This window comes from Sus scrofa, chromosome 3 (assembly GCF_054392235.1).
Source record: "Sus scrofa isolate SSC_HxYL_T2T_F1_AM1 chromosome 3, Sscrofa_HxYL_maternal_Yorkshire_Landrace_v2.0, whole genome shotgun sequence".
Taxonomy (NCBI): domain Eukaryota; kingdom Metazoa; phylum Chordata; class Mammalia; order Artiodactyla; family Suidae; genus Sus; species Sus scrofa.
In genome coordinates, this window is record NC_139385.1 from 25,769,813 (window position 1) to 25,789,373 (window position 19,561).

Consider the following 19,561-nt stretch of genomic DNA (forward strand, 5'->3'; position numbering starts at 1 on the left):
CAGGGACAGGTGTTTATAGTGAGACCATTGCCCCCTTCCCAGGCAGCAGGCCCTCTTCAGTGTGCTCACAGCTTACTCTGTGTACAACACAAGGAGTACCTGCTCCTGGGTCAGCCATCTCACAGGGGCCCTGCTTCTTAAGTGGCCTGTTGGCTCCAGTCAGGATGCCAGCTCCCCATGGCCACAGACATGACGTGTGTGGAGCTCTGCTCTCAAACCAACACGAATGGCCGTGGGGCAGACCCGGCTTTTCAGGACTGAAACGGTACAGGAGACCTGGGCTGTGCCAGCCCACGAGCATGAAAATGGTATATAGCAGGTTCACATAGGCCTAAAAAGCATTGCTTGTGTTGTCACAATTGAGTTTGGAACCCAACATGCCATTTGATGAATCAAAATCAATCAAAACTCTCACAGGGATGAGAGTTCCCAGCAACCCAGACTCCTGTGGGGACCCCTGGAGGGTCCTGTTGGTGCCTGAGTCTAGAGAGAGCTGTCTTCTCTGCCACAGTACACAGTGACCATTAAAGTGAATGAAAAGAATGACCAATATCCCATTCTGATTTAACGCACCTTTCCCTTCTAATCACATTTGCAACAATGGACTGTTCTGGGAGGGAAGCAGCTGAATCTTACGCCACAACAATGGTCTGTTTCCCACTACCAAGCCATCCCGCTGTTTTCATACATAAACTCTGACCTGTTTTTCTCCTCTTTCAGCTTTCCATCTAGTTCAATTTGTGTACCTACTACTAGTGTCTAAAGCACTGCAGTATTTCAGACACCATTACCTTATTAACACAAAAAAGCAACCCCAAAAGTAGCAGCTTCAAACATCAACATTTATTACTATTACAGATGGTCCCAGTGGGTCTGGAATTGGCTGAGTTCATTCAGATACTGCTGGTTCAGCCTCTCTGAGGAAGGTGCAGTGCGAAATTCTCTAAGGTCTGAGGTCCCGTGGTGGAGCAGCAGCAATGTGTCCAATCCATAGGTGGGTTCAATCCCTGGCCTCGCTCTGTGGGGTGAGGTTCAGGTGTTGCTGTGATGTAGGTCTCTCTGAAGTGGCTCAGATCCAATACTGCTGTTGCTGCTACATGGATCATCCACTGAAGCTCCGACTGACCCCTACATAGACTGGGTCCGACTGACCCCTACATAGACTGGGAACGCCCATATGCCACAGGTGCGGCCCTAGAAAGATACATACATAAACAAAAGAAACTGGGTGAGGTTGATGTCCTCAAAAATTGTTTATTCACACACTAGATGTATAGACTGTAAAGCCTTGAATGGGGAGACAGAAAGAGCTGTTGCTTCTTAATATTCTAAGGGTGGGGCAATAACAGATGAGACCAGGGCTTACATGTAGGCTTAGAGGAAAGGCCATGTGAGGACAGAGCCTTAAGGCAGCCATCCAGAGTCAGGGAAGAGAGGACACCCTCGAAGCCATCCCTGTTGTTGTCACCTTGATCTTGGAGGTCCAGCCTCCAGAACTGTGAGAGAAGAAATGACTGTTGCTTACGTTCCCCAGGCCATAGTATTTTGTCATGGAAACCCTAGCCAAGAATCTGAAAGTGCCACTGACAAGGATGATGGGGATGAGCACATAGAAACTGAGGTGGTGCAAAGAGAAGGAGGAATGAAGCATCATCAGGTTTGATTCAGAACAATCATGCCTCTTCCTTACAATCATCCGAGGAGGAGCATTTCCATATCCCGGGATTTTGGAATAAGTAACACATCATTTTTGAATACGAAATCTGGAGTCTCATCCAAAGTAAGTGGTGTCCATCTTCCACCTAACCTTCCTCTGAGGAATCTGAGAGCATTTACCAGAGGAATTCTGCTCTGCACAAATGGACATACTCAACCTCATTGAGGAGATCCAAGCTAACCCTCACTCACGGGTGGCAGAACAGTGGCATCCTCCATGGGTTGATGACCTGAAACAGAAAGAATGGTAGATCGTTTTGGCACAAACATGATGAGTGTATTGGGGATCAGCAGGAATTTCAACTGGAGGCCTGAAACCATGACCAACCATAAGCCATCTCCATCAAGGCGAGAAAAGGAGACTGCTTGCACAGAGGATAAGAGACAGTTTGGAGAGGTCAGTCAATCAATACAGAGCCCATGGCTCATGGCTCTTCATTGGTGGAACAACTTGCAAGGAAAGAAGGCTGTCTTATTCTTGTTGGGCTCTGCCATGCACAGGGCAGAGAAGTGCTTCCTGCGGGTCTCCCAATTCCATTCAGTAGAGTTTAGGTTAATTACTTCTCATGAGGGGAGAGATATGGATTCAGCCCTCTCAGAAGGGACCTGGTCCTCCTATCTAGCAGACCATGTGTTTTCTTCAGGGGGCATCAGTTTCCATCTTGGGTCCCAAAGGCGGGAGTGAACTTACTGTTGGAAAGCACGGTGGAGAAGCATTTGGAACAAGCAACACTGTATGAAGTGCAACTCCAACCTACCACAAGATACCACCTCGCACCAGTCAGAATGGCCATTATTCAGAAGTCCACAAATAGCAAGTGTTGGAGAGGGTGTGGCGAAGAGAGAACCCTTCTGCAGTGCTGCTGGGAATGTAAGCTGGCACAGCAACTACAGCCAACAGTACAGAGGTACCTTAGAAATCTACACATAGAACGATCATATGACCCATCAGTCCCACTCTTGGGCATATAGCCGGACAAAACTTTCCTGAAAAAAAAGACACATGCCCCCACATGTTCATTGCCGCTCTCTTCACAATAGCCACCACAAGGAAACCACCCAAGTGTCCACCGACAGTTGACTGGATTAGGAAGAGGTGGTGTGTGTGTATATATATATATATACATACACACAATGGACTACTACTCAGCCACAAAAATGACATAATGCCATTTGCCGCAACATGGATGGAACTAGAGACTCTCACCCTGAGTGAAATCGGTCAGAAAGAGAAAGACAGATACGATATGACTTCACTCATATACAGCACAAATGAACTGTTCCACAGAAAAGAAAATCATAGACATGGAGACCTGGGGGGAGGGGAAGGGAGTGGGAGGGATAGGGAGCTTGGGGTTGAAGAATGCAAACTACTGCTTCTGGAATGAAGTACCAATGACAACCTGCTGTGGAGCACTGAGAATAATATCTACACACTTACCTCACAACATGACAATGGGAGGAAAAATTATGTATGCATGTATGTGTAACTGGGTTCCCATGTGGTACAGTGGGGGGGGGGAAAGAAGATGTAATCAAAACAAACCTTCATGGCAACAAATAAATAGAACAAAAATCTCTATTAACATTTGAGGATATATACACCAAACATAAAAAAAAATAATTTTCAGCAGCTACTCAACCAGGGAGACTTTTGTTTCCCACCCCCACCCCCACCCCCACCCGGAATACTTCATACCATGAAAATGTGTAAGTATATATACACCTACACACAAGTATTACATATTGTTTACATACTGCATGTTTTTCATACAAAATACATTGACTTATTTGTGTGTCCTACCAAGTATTGCCCCCAATAATTCTGTGTTCCTCAAGACTAAGCTTATCAGGAGCAGAATCTAACGACTTAAAGCAAGGCTTGGTATATGAGGGCCACTTGAGATAGCCAAGTGTGGGGAACCTGTTTAGGCACCACAGGGGGAGAGGCCCCCTTGAAAATGACCTTGAGTTTAGAGGGGCACATAGACACACTCTGCTTCTAAGAGAATCTGTGCATATCTCAGTTCCACTTCCTTTACCGTCACTCAGCTGTGAAAGCCCCTGAACCTCAAGGACGGACACTTTAGATACCACATCAAAAGGCATGTTAAAACACATAGGATCATATATCCAAAGAAGAGCAATGTTTAAAGGGACCCTAAGTCAACAATTTATAATGATATCTGCAGAAAAGACAAAGGTTTTTCCAATGTGAAAAGTCTTGCAGAAAAGCATTTAAAAATGACTGCTTTTATATAAAGGATCTCTACATTACGTTAGATATTGAAAACATCTATCACATGCTTATCACTAAGGCTCTTTCCTTCTTTTTTTCTTTTTTCACATGGTTCTACCAGGGGCACATGGAAGTTCTTAGGCTAGGAATTGAATCCAAGCTGCAGATGCAAGCTAAAAGGCACCTGTGCTCATGCCCCATCCTTTAACCCACTGCCCAGCATCAGCATCGAATGCACATCTCCACAGCACCCTGAGTTGCTCCAGGCAGATTCTTAACCCCCTGAGCCACATCAGAGACTCCCAATCTATTTATTCATGCCCCATGTAGTTACAGGTTTGAGAGACCTAAGTAGCAAATGCCATGATGGGAGTAGCAGCAAAAAGACTAAAGACAAATGCAGGCATATTTCCTTTACTTCAGACCTCATTGCAAGGGACGCAAACAATGTGAAAAGGACAACTACTCAGAGGTGATGACCAAGTGGAGGCTTCCGGGACTGACAGATGTAGCTGAGGTGCAGCCTGTCCTGCTGGTGGTATGCCTCGTCATCTACCTTACCTTAGTAATTGGCAATGTCCCTACCAGTCTGCTAATGCACAGTGACTCAACGCTTCACACTCCAGTGTGCTTCTTCCTCAGCCACCTACCTCTGCTTTGTAGGTCTGTGTCATGCCACGAAGGTCACCCCTCAGATGCTGGTGCATTTCTTATCCAAGGGAAGGGAAAACAAATTTCCTTTCTTGGTTGCTCTATCCAGTTCCACTTTTTCATTCATCATCCTGGAGATCACACGATGGCTCCTACAAACCACAGATGACGTGATCACAGTCATGGCTTCTGACCATGGCTGTTTGCCAACCCTTGCTCTATGAGAGCAACATGTCCCAAAGTTTCTGCCTCTCTCTCACGGCTACCATTATAGTCATGGCTTTGTAACTGGTCGAGCCCAGACCATCCTGATACCCTGTCTCTCCTTCCTGGGACCCAATGAAATCAACTGCTTGTATTGTGCTGATCCACCTCTCTTCATCCTGCCCTGCTCAGATATGTATGTTAACATGACTGCCATGTTTGCGGTAGCTGGTTTCAACCTCTGCTGTTCTCTCACACCATCGTCCTCACCTCTGACGTTTTTATTTTCACAGCCATTCTGCGTTAACAGCTCTGTTGAAGGGAGGCCCAAGGCTTTTTCCAGCTCTGGGTCCCATCTGCAGGCTGTCACTCTTTTTTATGGATGCTCTTCTGCATATATCGGGGGCCTCCTTCTGAAGCATCTGTAGAACAAGGCAAAATGCTAGCTGTTTTCTATATCTTTGTGAGTCCCCTGTTAAACCTTTTGGTCTACATAGCCTTTGGAACAAAGATATCAAAAGGGAAATAAGGAGAGGCATAGTCAGAAAAATTGTCAAATAGGGTAGATATCTTCATCTCAGGTGTGTAACATATGCTGCGTATTCCCCTCACCAATGCGTGAACATTTTACAAAAGAAAAAATAAAAAATCTCTTTGTCACTGGGTACTTTGTCCTTTGTAATTGGCCTAAAAGACTTGGAAGAGTGTGTCCAATCATTAGCCTTTGTCTTCCCCGTGTATTTCAATGAATGAAATGTCACAAAGGAAATCAAAGAAAGCATTATTATTGCTCCATAACATCAGTAAATGATGGGTAATTCTAACCATGGAACGCCAATGAGTATCATGTTATAAAAGAGGGAATGACTAATGAGACTACAGTGGTGGCCATTTGGATTTTCAGGGCTGAACGATTTCCAACCAATGTTCCAGAAGCTTGCCAATCACAAAAGGGGCATTTTGGGGTATTTTTCCCCCTTAATTCAAATTACATAGCAAATAACATCTTGAAGATTCTTGGGTTACTACTCCGAATATTATCTTTAGTTTTTTAAAGGTGTTACATTATTTTTTTATTGGTGAGGATGACATAAAAATAGCTGACCATGCCTAGGTACTCCTCCTGTGTCAGGCACACTGCAAATATATTACCTCCTCAGAGGCTCACACAAATCTCTTGAGCCAGCAACCATTATTATTTCCATTTTGCAAACGAGGAAATGAGTATTTCGGTCCAGTATCTTTCCTTTGGAGTAACGTGTTTCAGTGGAATCCTCTTTCAGTTAGACCTCAAAGGCCCTTAGCACTGGTCATGTAGTTGTGTGGTTTTGTTTTTTTTGTCTCTTTCGGGCCACAACCACAGCATATCCAAACTCCCAGTCTAGGGCTTGCATTGGACCTGTAGCTGTTTCCTACACAAGAGCAACGCAGGATCTGAGCCACACAGGCAACATGCACTGCAGCTTCTGGTAAAGCCAGATCCTTAACCCAATGAATGGGACCAGGGATGGAATCCATGTCCTCATGGATACTACACTCAGGTTTGTTACCACAGAGACACAATGGGAACTCCCACAGCTGTTCTGAAAAAGCTAACTTCCTGTATGTAATAAAGCATTAGAAACTTCTTACCCTTTCTGTGGGTAGATCATCCGGTTCTTAAATCAAAATGGGGATTGAATCTGCATGAAAGCAGCCACCATGGGTAACTTTACTCACTTCCTCGTTTTTCCTCCCCTTCTATTCTTTGCCCTAGCTGGCTGTTTCCAAAATCATGGTTGCTTATATAACATCCGCTCCATATTCCAGCTCTGTCCTATCTCCTGTGAATGCTAAATCTGTACTCACTGCAACCTCAGGCCATGAATTTTAAATAATGCTATGGAATTTCTATGAGAATATACGCAACAGTGCACTGTCCAAAACTTTCCCCATAAAAGAAACTCTTGTGATCATATGTGACAAGATCAACTTGAAGACGACAAAGAAATGACTAATGCTGTAGCCAGCAAGAGCCCCAAGGAAACTCAGGGTCTATCTTTTATTAGGATTGTGAACAAAGGCTGTTCATCAAAGTGTGTGTGGAGGGGGGGTAAAAACACCAAAGAGTACGGATACAGCTTGCTAAACCAACACCGGAGGAGTGTACCTCTTGGGTGTATGATGAACAGTTTGCTCTAACCATCGTCCGATCTGATCTCAGCAAAGCCTTAACATTTACAGCAGGCCTGAGTGTCCCTTCACAGGGCCCATAACTCTTCACTATCTGAACTTCTTTCCTAGCTTAACCTCCTTGGCATTCCAAGGGGAGATCATGGTTTTTCCATGATCTCTATATTCTATTCTCTTTCATACTCTTAGCTCTGTGCTTTCAAGTTTGAAGCCTATGGCCCTGTTTTCTGGCACCCACACTCTTAGCATCTACAGAGCTTTTTTTGTTTTCGTTTGCTATGACTACACTGTATTTTATAATACCCTGACTTAGTTTCAGTCATTAGACAAGCTCTGTATTCAAACGTTATTCAGCAAGGATCCCATGTAATGAACACTCAGTTATCTCCTCCACCCTCTGTCACAAATCCATGAGTGGGTTACCATTGAGGCTTTGAGCAAGATTCATGCATAGGAATTTATAAAATAGACCCTGGAACAAAAGCTGAAAAGAGCATTTGTTATTATTCACTACAGGAACACTGAGACACAAAGATATGCTTGCTGCTTTTTCTATGCTCAAGACATCAACGTGGAAAAGCATCACTCCATGGACTATTGTCTGGGTTGTATGTATTGTGTACTCAGAAGCAGGGCATTATTACCTCTGAGTATATACTCTGGCTATATGCCTTCTCTGTCAGATTAGGCTTAAAAACTCCCTTCCTCCAAAAAGCCCTCTGTATCTTTCACCTGCTTCTGATATGTTTTGGCTTTGTATCACCAGGGAACATTTGACCTCGACTACATGACCATGTGTTCCCTAGCAGTAAGATGTTAAGAGCATTTGTAAATGGTCATTATCTATAGCTTCTCTACCTACCAAAGGTGGAACCATTCATGGGAATGTGAATTCAAACATGGCCTGCATTTTTCCCCCCCTAAATGTTCATGCTGATAGTCTCATCAAGAGATAGAAAGTGTTCCTCTACTCTCTACCTATGGGGTAGTCAACAGCATGCAGGGGAAGAGGTACATGAGGATGAAACCTGATTATTAGAGGGCTGGGCAACTTTCTTTTGGAATGCTCACCTACTACAACAGGATGAATCCTTTTAGAGCCCAGCTTCCATGTTGTGGGATGCCCAAAGCCATGTGAAGAAGTCAGGTGCCTCCAGTTTGCATCCCTAGAGGAACTCCCAATTGACAATAGGCATCTCTGCCCAGACCATGTGAGAGTCCAGCTACATAAGCCCCCAGATGATGCTACCATTGCCAAAATTCCAAGGAGAACCATCCAGCTGAGCCTCGTCAACCCAAAGAACCATGAGAAATAATGCAGTGGTGTACCTTTGTTATGGAACCAGCCATGAGACCACCCTCCACACCCCATCTTTGGACCCTAAACAGAAGCCTCCCTTACTTAGAGTTACATCCCACTCAGGTTTGTGCTGTCGGTAAGATTTTGAGGCCATGGCCAGAGAGTGGAGAAAGGACTCTAAGGTAACTTCTCCCCAGAGGGAGGTCAAGTACAGTACAGGAATTTTAAGGTGTAGGAGGCAGAGAGATCCTCAAGGCTTTAGGGATGGGACAGAGATGATCAGGCGTAGTTGGGGACAGCTGGAGGATGTGGCATTTTCCACATGCCTCTCAACATGGCACCAATCGTGTCTAGCAGAGTGTGATGCTCACCTTTGGGAAGACATCTCAGAATGGTACAAAAAGGAAAGGAAACTTGTGGATGATGCCATGTGTTCGCTGCCCATGTGCCTCCTTGTCATCAAGTCAGAACTAGGTCAGGGTGTGTATCTCTGAAAGCACAGAGATTTCAGAGTATAGCTGCAAAAGACTCTGTTGAACACCAAGTACTTGTGAAACAAACTCAGAGATAAATTGAAGTGAGTGTCCTCCACCTCTCAGGGAGGAGCAAATGCCTACCAATAAAAGTCCAGGACCAGATGGCTTCCCAGGTGAATTCTGACCCGAAGACACAAAGAAACAGATACCCACCTTTGACCTTTCCCAAAAGGCTGAAGGAAAACTCCCAAAGATATTCTTTGGTGTCACTATCACCCTAAAAACTATAGTTCTGCATCATTTATTAATATAGATGTAAAAATTCTCAACATTTTCAGCACCCAAATCCAAAAACCTCCATGTGTTTAAAAATAAAAAATACACCACGACCAAGTGGTGTTCGCCCCAGGTTCACAAGGGTGGTTCAACACACACACCTCAGTCAATGTTGCACACTACATTAACAGACAAAAAGCATTAAGAACATCTCAACAGAGGCAGAAAAAGCATTTGTCCTAGTCAAACATCCATTCTTGATAACTTTCTTAGCAAAACGGGTATAACTTTATGTAATAATAAATAAAATACACTCACAACAAAACTGACAGCAAATAAAACACTCAATGGAGAAAAGCTGAAAGCCCTCCCACTCAAATCTGGAACAAGACAAGGATGCCCACTCTCACCGCTGCTATGCAACCCAACACCGCAAGTCCTAGACTCAGTCATTGGACAAACAAAAGAAAGCCATGGTATCCACATTGGAAGAGAAGTGGTACATTTGTCACTGTATGCAGATGACCTCATACGCCATCTGGAAAACCCTAAGGACTCAACAGCCCACAAACCACTCAAACTGATCAACAAATTCAACAAAGTAGCAGCACATAGAACCTTAACTTCCAGAAATCAGTCACATTTCTGTTTACAAACAATGAAATATTAAAGAACACCAAAATCCTTTTTAAAATGTCATCCAAAGACTCTGAATACCTGGGACTCCACCTGACCAAGGCAAGGAAAGACATACCTGCTGAGAACTAGAAACCCTTAATCAAGGACATTAAAGAGGATGCAAAGCCATGGAAAGACAGTCCATGCTCCCAGGTGGGAGAAATTACTGCTGTAAAAACGGCCATACTACCCCAAGCAATCTACCAATTCAAGGCGATCCCTATCAAATGACCCATGATGTTTTCCACAGAACCAGAACAAGCAATCCCAAACCTCATTTGGAACCCCAGAAGACCCAGACTTGCTGAAGCAATCCTGAGGAACCAAATGCAGGCAGGAGGCATGACTCTCCCACACTTCAGGCAATGTTCCAAAGCCACAGTCATCCAGCCACTGTGGTCCTGGTACCAACAGAAGACAGACCCCACAAATAAACCCAAACGCCTACAGTTAATTTCATCTTCCATGAAGGAGGCAAGAATCTAAAAGGGGAGAAAGACCATCTTTTCAGCAAGTGGTGGTGGGAACATGGGACAGCTGCATGGAAGACCAATGGAACTGGAACACACCTTCACTCCACACACACAAATCAACTGAAAATGTCTTAGAGATGCAAACCTAGGAGAAGACACTTTCAAACTCCTAGAAGAGAACATGCTAGGCCAAACAGTCTCTGACATCAACCTTACAAATATTTTCTCAGGGCAGTCTCCCAAAGCAACAGAAATAAAAGCAGAAAGAAGCCAGTGGGACCTAATAAGACAGGCTTTTGCACAACAAAGAGAACCCCTAAAAACACAAAGACAACTTAAATAATGGGAGAAAAGACAGTTTCAAAGGATGCAATCGACAAGGGCCTAATCTCTAAAACATACAACTTACACCCCTCAACAGCAAAAGAGCCAACCACCCAACTGAAAAGTGGGCAAAAAAACCCTGAATAGATACTTCCCCAAAGAAAATACATGACTTAGGTATGTCCAAAATGTAACATACAGCACAAAGGAACCTTTCCACAGGAAGAAAATCATGGACATGGAGAACAGGCCTGTGGTTTCCCAGAGGGAGGGCAGGAGAGGGTGTGGGAATTTGGGGGTTAAGAGATGTAAAGTATTACCTTTGGAATGGATAAGCAATGAGATCTGGCTGTATGGCACTGGCAACTATACGTAGTCACTTACGATGAAGCATGATAATGTGAGAAAGAGAATGTATATACGTATGAGTGACTGGGTCACCTTGCAGTACAGTACAAAATAGACAGGACACTGTAAAGCCACGACAACGGAAAAAATGACATTCCTTAAAAAAAGAGTAAGGTTTGAGCTGAATCTCCACCCCAGAATGTCCAAGTTAAAAACACTAGGACAGCTTGCTTGGTGCTTCTAAATCTCGTTTTCCTCCCATGTACAGTTGAAAGAAGATAACGCATCTGTTGATAAACAAAACTGCGTATGGAGCATCAGCACTTACTGCTACATAGCATTATCATATCTTCCCCTACAACATACGACTTCTGTATAAAAACATACCTTTTGCAGCTTCCTTTCCAAACTCTATCTTCTTTGCAATTAAGGTTTCTTACTCGCGCTCCAACTTTCCTTAACACTTCATGTAAAGCTTTGTAATTCTAAAACTATACTACAGATTGGAAACTTTGTAATTCTAAAACTATACTACCGTTTGGCTTGTACCAGAGTTTCTCTTATACACAATGAACTCCTTAATAAGTTTCTGTATCAGAATTTTATTTCCCCAGGACATAGCAAAATGGCTGCTGTCCATAAAATGTTTATCATATGAGAAATGTTTCTAGGGAGACTAGCTACTGTTTCTAAATAGGCCTCATCCTCCTAGTATGTAGCAACACTGTAAGAAAGATCTCCATCAATTGGAGAGAACATAAAAGAAAACAAAAAAGCAACTAGAATGTTCATCTATTTTAATAAAATCTTCATGTTTCTTAAAATGGAAAGGTCCAGGAAATGTTCAGGACGAGGAAAAATATTTACCAATGATCCCTCTGGCACAAGGCTATTCCAAACATGTGGACTGCCACAAACACATTTTGTGTTGTTTCAGGGAAAGTCGGGATGCATGTATACACACACAGGAGAATGTATGGTACACTCTTCCCGTTTCACTGAAGTCATTAACTCCTTCCAATAAAATTGAAAGTCGACTTGCAAATACCTTTAATGTTGACACCACCATGTCACTGGTGCAGAGGAATGGTTTTTCTGATTGGTCCAATCCATATACTGCATTGCCTTTTTCTACCACATTACACTGACTGCAACTTCCAGTACTATGCAGAAAGTAATACTAGGAGAGGCATCCACTCTGGTTTTGATCAGAGGGGAAATGTTTTCCATCAGTTCACGTTTAAGCAGCATTGATGTTAGTTTGAAGTGCTTTTTAATACTGGAAATCAAGTCCTCTTCTGTTCTTCCTTTCCTGAGAGATTTCCTCATGAGCATAATGAAAATCTTGCATGCTTTTTGTGTCTGCATCTGTTTCTCATGTGACTTATTTTTGAAGACTGAACTAGCCTTGCATCTCTGGAATAATTCCAACTGAGTTAGTGTTTATTGCCTGGCAATAGCCTTTAATCACTGTTACCAGAAACAGACAACTAAGGCAAGGGATCGATCAACCCATTTAGAAAATACAACAATGTAAACACGTAGGCACCCAACAAAGGAGCACACATCAAGAAAAGATTAATGGACATAAAGGGAGAACTTGATAGGAAAAACAGGAGTAGGGGACCTAACATCCCATTTACATTAATGGATAGCTCACCCAGACTTAAACACCAGTAAGAAAACACTGGCCTTATGTGACTGACACATCACATCCAACAGACGAAATTGATAATTGTATATATCCACAGACACACATGCATGCTGAAAACAGGAAAATACGGATTCCTTTTAGGTGCACTTGAAACATTCCCCAAGAGAGATCACATCAGACACCACAACCCATCCCTGGTCCAATTAGGACAACTGAAATGACACCAAGCATCTTTGGTGATAGGAGAATAGAAAAGACTTCAAGAGGAAAAAATGCACACACACAAATAACCAGAGAATAAACAGTAAGCTAAGGAACAACCAGTGGGTCACTAAAGAAATCAAAAGAGAAATGTAAAAATTAAAACATGACAATTCAGGAGTTACAATTATGGCTCCGTGGGCTAAGAGACCAACATAATGTCCCTAAAGAGGGTGATTCAACCCCTGGCCTTGCTCAGTGGGCTAACGATCCAGTGTTGCCATGAATTGCAGTGTAGCTTGCAGATGCAGCTCGGCTCCAGGATTACCTTGGCTGTAGCAGAGGCCTACAACTGCAGGTCCAACTTAACCCTAACCTGGGAGCTTCCACTGGCCAATGGTGAAAACCATAAAATGAAAAACATGGCAATTCAACACCTATGCAACAACACATCAAAAGCATGTCTAAGCAGAAAGCTCATCATGACACATGCTTGACTCAGGTCTAAAAAAAAAAGAAAAGAAAAGGAAGCGTTCCCTTCCTGGCACAGAAGAAATGAATCTGGCTAGGAACCCTGAGATTTCGGGTTTGATCCCTGGCCTTGCTCAGTGTGTTAAGGTTCTGGCATTGCAGTGGCAGTGGGAGACCCGCAGCTACAGTTCCAACTAGACCCCCAGCCTGGGAACCTCTATATGCCTCAGGTGTGGCCCTAAAATTACAAAGAAAAAAAAATTGCAACAACCAAACCTCCCAACTGAAGAAAATAGGCCAGGAAAAACAAACCCAATACAATTACTTCAAAATAATATTCTCAGCCCATGTTTTTTACACTGCTAAAGCTTTAACTCTCATTGTAATTTTACTCATTTTGGGACATTTATTTGCTTTCAACTAGTTCTTTACAATCAGCTGTCTTCACACGAGTGAGGAAATGAAATGCAGATTTTTTGAGTATGCTTGCATTGAAATGACTCACACTTCAATACTTGGACGTGCTGGGCAACAAAACAAGTCTCAGCAGATTAACTGAAATTATATCAAGCATTTTCCCCCATCACAGTATGAAACCAGGAATCAATGACAGCATCAGAAATGGTACAACACAATCATGTGATAGCTAAACTACTGTCAGTAAAAAACCAATAGGCAAGGGGGGGGGAAGAAACCAAAGCAATTAAATACCTGGAAACAAAGAGAAAATCAAAGACAACAGCACAGATTCACAGATATAAAGAACTTGCTTACCAGCATGGAGAGAGAGGAGACGAAAAAGAGGCAAGGCATTAAGAGGTAGAAACCACTCCATGTAAAACAAATAAGGTACAAGGAATACTGCATACCACAGGTAACACGGCCAATATTTTGCAGTAACTTCTAGCTATTGTATTCTGTTTAGTGGAATACAATCTATAAAACTATGCAGGAGTTCCCGTAGTGGCACAGTGGTTAACGAATCCGACTAGGAACCATGAGGTTGCGGGTTCGGTCCCTGCCCTTGCTCAGTGGGTTAACGATCCGGCGTTGCCGTGAGCTGTGGTGTAGGTTGCAGACGCGGCTCGGATCCCGCGTTGCTGTGGCTCTGGCGTAGGCCGGTGGCTACAGCTCCGATTCAACCCCTAGCCTGGGAACCTCCATATGCCGCGGGAGCAGCCCAAGAAATAGCAACAACAACAACAGACCAAAAGACAAAAAAGAAAAAAAAAACAAACAAAACTATGCAGCCACTACACTGTAAACCTGAAATTAACATAGTAGTATAAGCATACTGTACACCAATTGAAAAAACTACACCGACAAAGGACATATGATAACACCATAACCAAAACAGAAAAAGCACAAAAATAAGTTAAAAAAAAGTAACCTTCTAACAGTGTCTTAGCACCCCACAGGTCACTGAGGCATTGGCAAGGCCTGCTCTCCTCCAGTACAGTCCAAGGTCAGGCCAGGGGAGGAGGACCACTCCCTCTCTCCTGCCCAGCCTGGGCTACCCACACCCAACCACACCGCCCCAATGTGCAACTCAAATCCCCATCACTCTGCGCCCGACCCCACCTCACCTACTGGAAGGTTACACCCTGATCTGAATTTTCTGTGCCACATTTAGGAGAGTAGGTACCGTCAGGCTAGGTTGTTCAGTCTAGGGAGTAGCACCTCACTAGAAGGAGCTTCAATGGTGGTAGACTTGGCCCTGGCCTATCCCCTTCACCTTGGCAGGGAGAGCATGGCTTGTTACAGGCGAAGAGAACAGTTACCACAAAATGTCAACAGACAACAAAGAACTTAAAGTCTCTAAAGTCCTTCAGGACTGGAGGAGTGCCTGAGACTAATACAAAAGAAAAGCTGGAGATAAGCAGCAGTGAGCCCTGCTGCCTGATGAATACATCAAGGTGTAACACTTACTAGAATCTATCAATAACTTCCAAAGACACTTGCTTTTTCACAGAGGATTCTGCACAGGGAGTAAATGGGGGGGAGGGGAATATGTAAAACTACAGGTGCAAACAGGTTGATTTTAAGTTGCCTGGAGACAGGCAGATCTTCTGCTGAGCTTCACTCCCCTGGAAGAACAGAAGGAGTTCAGGAAATTTAATAGTGCTAGACACTGCCAACCTTTCCTGCCCAGAAAAAAAGCTTCCTAGCTACCGCTACAGTTCCAGAGACAGAAGAACTTAAGATTTGTTTCCTCACTGGACATCACATGCTACCCCCCATAAAACCAGCGCTTTGGTAACACGCGACAGGAAACGCGCGCCTCTGCAAGTGGACTCCGCGTCAGGCTCGCGGAGCAGAAACCCCACCAGAGCTCTCCAGGTATTACTTGACGCGAGAGCCCAGAGGCTTCTAGCTCCTAACCCTGAGGCCACGCCCTTGTGTGTTCCTGTTGGCATACCAAGAGCTAAGACAGCAGCAGAAAGAGCCCGCCTACTTTTTGCCCAACAACAGCACGACTCCTACGTCCAAACCGGCGGCTTGAACAAACCAGTAGGTGTGGGCAGAACAAAAAGCTCAGCCCCACCAGTAGCAAACCCGCCAGAAAAAGCGCCCTAGAAATCCCAAACACCATCCTTCACAGGCCCCAAGAAAAAATGAAAACTAAACCTCACAGCAACCAAGAGTCATTGACAGAAATCAAAACGAAACTGATCCTCGAGCTCCCTGAAAAGCAAAAAAGCCTACCTTAAGTGGCTTTTTCTTGGAAGCTGACGATGATCCAACAAAGTCAGGGTTCTCTGTTCCTCACTTTCTTCCTCAGTCTTTGCCAACACACTAGAATATAAGCACAGGCCACAAAAGGCGGTAACTGTGCTCCAACACCACCAGTCAGCTTTGATGCACGAAATGGAGATCTTCGCCCCACAGCAGGTCGCTCCGACCGAGAGGCAAATAGCTGCAGCATAGGAACAGGAACGGCGTTCTTGCTCTGCGAAGTCTGGAACAGTGAGTCCTCTCAAGTTTGGAGATGGTTCTCCCCCCAGTGAAGAAGAACAGCTCTCTCCGGGCGCTCTACCAAAGCGCCCAGAAGCTCCTGCAGGACTCGTTCTAGGATCAGGTGAGGCGGTAGTGCACAGCTCCTCCAACGACGCTCTTCAACGGACTGGCCGCTGCCCTGAGGCAGCGCGGCCTTGCCTTATATACCCACCTCACGGACCTGTTTGAGGACCGCCATTCTGCAGCACCATGCCCCCTAAGTTCCTGGCCCAACCCACCTGCTCTGTGCGTGCTTGCGTCAGCACCACTTTGGTGCAGGGGGTGGGGTGGAGGGGCAGTTGCATCCTGTGATTGGTTCCAAGGCAATGCCTTATTTGCATGGGCAAAAGTATATAAGGCAATGCCCCAGAGAGCATTCTGCCAGTACCTGCATCTTTCTTCTTTGTTCTATCCCAGGCTTCTTGTTTCTGGTAGTAAGCACTGGCCTGTTTTGTATCACCCACTTCCCAGTCCCTATCTTATGGAACATTTTAGCATTACCCGAAAGGGGAGGTTTTCCATTGATCTGGCTCTGTGTCCACAATGTGTATTTAGATAGTCCCTTTCAGAGAAGGAACTATTTATTTTTATTTACTTGTTTTATGTATGTATGTATGTATGTATGTATTTTTAGGGCCACACCTGTGACAAATGGAAGATCCCTAGCTAGGGGTCCATTTGGATTGGTGCTTCAGCTGCTGGGATACACCACAGCCACAGCAGCAGGGTGTCCAAGCAATGTCTGCAACCTAAACCAGAGCTCACAGCAACGCTGGATCCTCAACCTCCTGAGTCAGGGAACGTATCAAACTCACATCCTCATGGAAACTAACCAGGCTCATCATCGCGGAGCCACAATGGGAACTGCCTTAAAATATTTTTAATCTAGTCTGCTAATCTCTCTCTCTCTCTCTCTCTCTCTCTCTCTCTCTCTCTCTCTCTCTCTCTCTCTCTCTCTTTCTCTCTCACTCTCTCTCTGTATTTTATTGATTATTTTATTTTTGCCGTGCGCATGGGATATGGAAGTTCCCAGGCCAGGGTTCAATATGTGCCAACCCATGCCACAGCTGCGCCAAGGCTGGGTCCTTAACCCACAATACCACAGTGGGAGCCCTGCTTATCTCTTTTTACCGATGTAGGTTGACTGTTTACATTGAATGCAATTACTGATGTGGTAGGCCTTCACTCTACCATTTTTGTTTTACAGCTTTCTTTTTTTTCCCATTTTTCTTCTCTTTATCCTGCCTGTTTATGGGTTCGTTCAGGGCTTTATTAGATTTCCATTTTTCTTTACATATAATCATTGAGTTTCATACAGTTTTCTACGTGTTGATTCTAGGCATTATATCATATAAATGTATTACCTTCCACAGCTTTCCTCCCCACTTCTCTCTCTCTGGGACTCTGGGGAGTCAAATGCTGAAATTGGGTTAGAGTCCCACAGGTCCCAGAGGCTCTGTTTTTGTTTGTTTGTTTGGTTGGTTGGTTGCTCATTTATTTTCCCTCTGTTGCTTGATTTGGTTAGTTTCAATGCTCCCAGTTTCCAGTTCAGGGATTGTTTCTTCTATTCCCTCCATTCTCATGCTGAGTCCATTCACTGAGCTTATTTTAGTTATTGATTATTCAGTTCTAACTTTCCCAACTAGTTCTTCTACTTATGGCCCTCAGCTTACATGGGTTCCATTTACAACATTTCAACTTTTTGAAGGTGTGAAAGTAGCACATATTCTGAAGAAACCATACATTGAATTTTGATCTTGCCCGGGTGACAGGTGGTACCATCCTCTTGGGATGTTGGGCAGGGGCTGTGAGATGTGGATCCCCATTAGGCACACAGTTGTGAGGGTGAACAACCAACACACTTAACATCCATGGGCCCAGACACATTTCTGGTTTTAACCTTCACTCCAGTATTCAGTACATTCCATAAGATATTCAAAACTATATTATATAAGTCGCTGCTGTTGTAGATGGTTTGGCCCAACTGTAGGATAATGTAAGTGTACTAAGCACGTTGAAGGTTCAGCAGTTAGAACATGTGAGAACTGTTAGACCAGAGTTCCAGTTGGGGCTCAGTGGTAATGAAATCTAGTTTCATCCATGAGAAGGTGGGTTCCACCCATGGTCTCCCTCAGTGGGTTGAGGATCTGGTTTCGCCATGAGCTCTGGTGTAGGGTCACGGACGAGGCATGGATCTGATGTTGCTGTTGCTATTGCTGTTACTGTTGCTGTGGCACAGGCCAGTGTCTATTGCAGCTCCAATGTGATCCCTGGACAGGGAACTTCCATATGCTGTCAGTACAGGGCTAAACCAAAGGGAAACAAACAAACAAACAAACAAAACAAAACTGACCAACGTGGTCTTCCTTGGGTCCCTGGCCCCAACCCATCTGCCTTCTTCTCTTTCCTTCTCATGGTCTTATGTTTATTTTCTCTACAACATCCTAGGGTTTTCCTTGCACTTCTTGGAAAGAGTAGGGCCAAGTGCATCTTCTCCATCTTTCTGGAATTGAAAATGCAGCCCCTGGTTTTCAGCTCTGAGATAAATAGATATGCTTTAAGGTTTTTTTTTTAATATATATTCTTTTCCATCAGGGTATATCACAGGAGATTGGATAGAGTTTCTTGTGCTATACAGTAGGACCTCATCACTTTCCCATTGTGCATGTAATAATTTCCATCTACTCACCCCAATCCCCAGTCCATCCACCTCACTTCCCCCTCCCCTTGGCAAAATGTCTGTTCTCTATGTCTGTGAGTCTCTTTCAGGTTCATAAAAAGGCATTGTGTTCAATTTTAGATTGCACATCCAAGTGATATCATGTGGTATTTGGCATTCTCTGGCTGACTTACTTATTTCACTGAGCACGAGTATCTCTAGGTCTATGCATGTAAATGCAAATGGCATTATTTCATAATTGTCTTTGTCTGACTAGTAAATGGCATTATTTCATCATTGTCTTTGTCTGACTAGTATTCCATAGCATATATGTACCAAATCATTTTTTTTTGTCAGTTTCCAGAGATAATGTTTCAAGAAATTAAATTATGGTTGATTTACAATGTTGTGCCAATCACTGCTGCAGAGCAGAGTGGCCCAGTCATGTATATAGGTATGTATGTGTGTGTATATAAAACTTTTCTCATATTATCTGCCGTCATGTTGCAGCCCATGAGACTGCATAGAGTTCCCTGTGCTCTAGAGTAGGACCCCATTATCCATTCTTATTTTAAACGTTGGCACCTGCCAACCCTAAATACACATCCAACCCATGGGGAGAATTTCTCCCTGTGTGGAGTTGGGGGTAGGGGTCTCTGAGGAGTGTTGGTGAGGTCACCACCTTCCCTGACTTCTCCTTGAAGTACCAGTCTCCCTTGCTT

General features: G+C 44.1%; 2 long non-coding RNA genes across 4 annotated transcripts in view; one reads left to right on the plus strand and one right to left on the minus strand.

Moving 5' to 3' along the window:
- The window catches only part of LOC146404481 (uncharacterized), a 63,257-nt gene extending 59,963 nt beyond the window's left edge, over window positions 1-3,294 (plus strand). The window contains exons 8-9 of the long non-coding RNA XR_014840489.1: window positions 859-994; window positions 1,535-3,294. This is a non-coding gene — a long non-coding RNA (uncharacterized LOC146404481). The remainder of the gene's footprint in view (window positions 1-858; window positions 995-1,534) is intronic.
- LOC146404483 (uncharacterized) lies at window positions 822-16,319 on the minus strand. 3 transcript variants are annotated; one of them, XR_014840485.1, is made up of 4 exons: window positions 15,890-16,319; window positions 5,081-5,232; window positions 4,606-4,758; window positions 822-1,946 (listed from the first exon to the last, which is right to left on the minus strand). It is a non-coding gene; the product is annotated as an uncharacterized LOC146404483 (long non-coding RNA). The 3 variants fall into 3 exon arrangements; XR_014840483.1 differs by lacking the exon at window positions 5,081-5,232; XR_014840484.1 differs by lacking the exons at window positions 4,606-4,758; window positions 5,081-5,232.
- Between the last annotated feature and the right edge of the window lie 3,242 nt (window positions 16,320-19,561).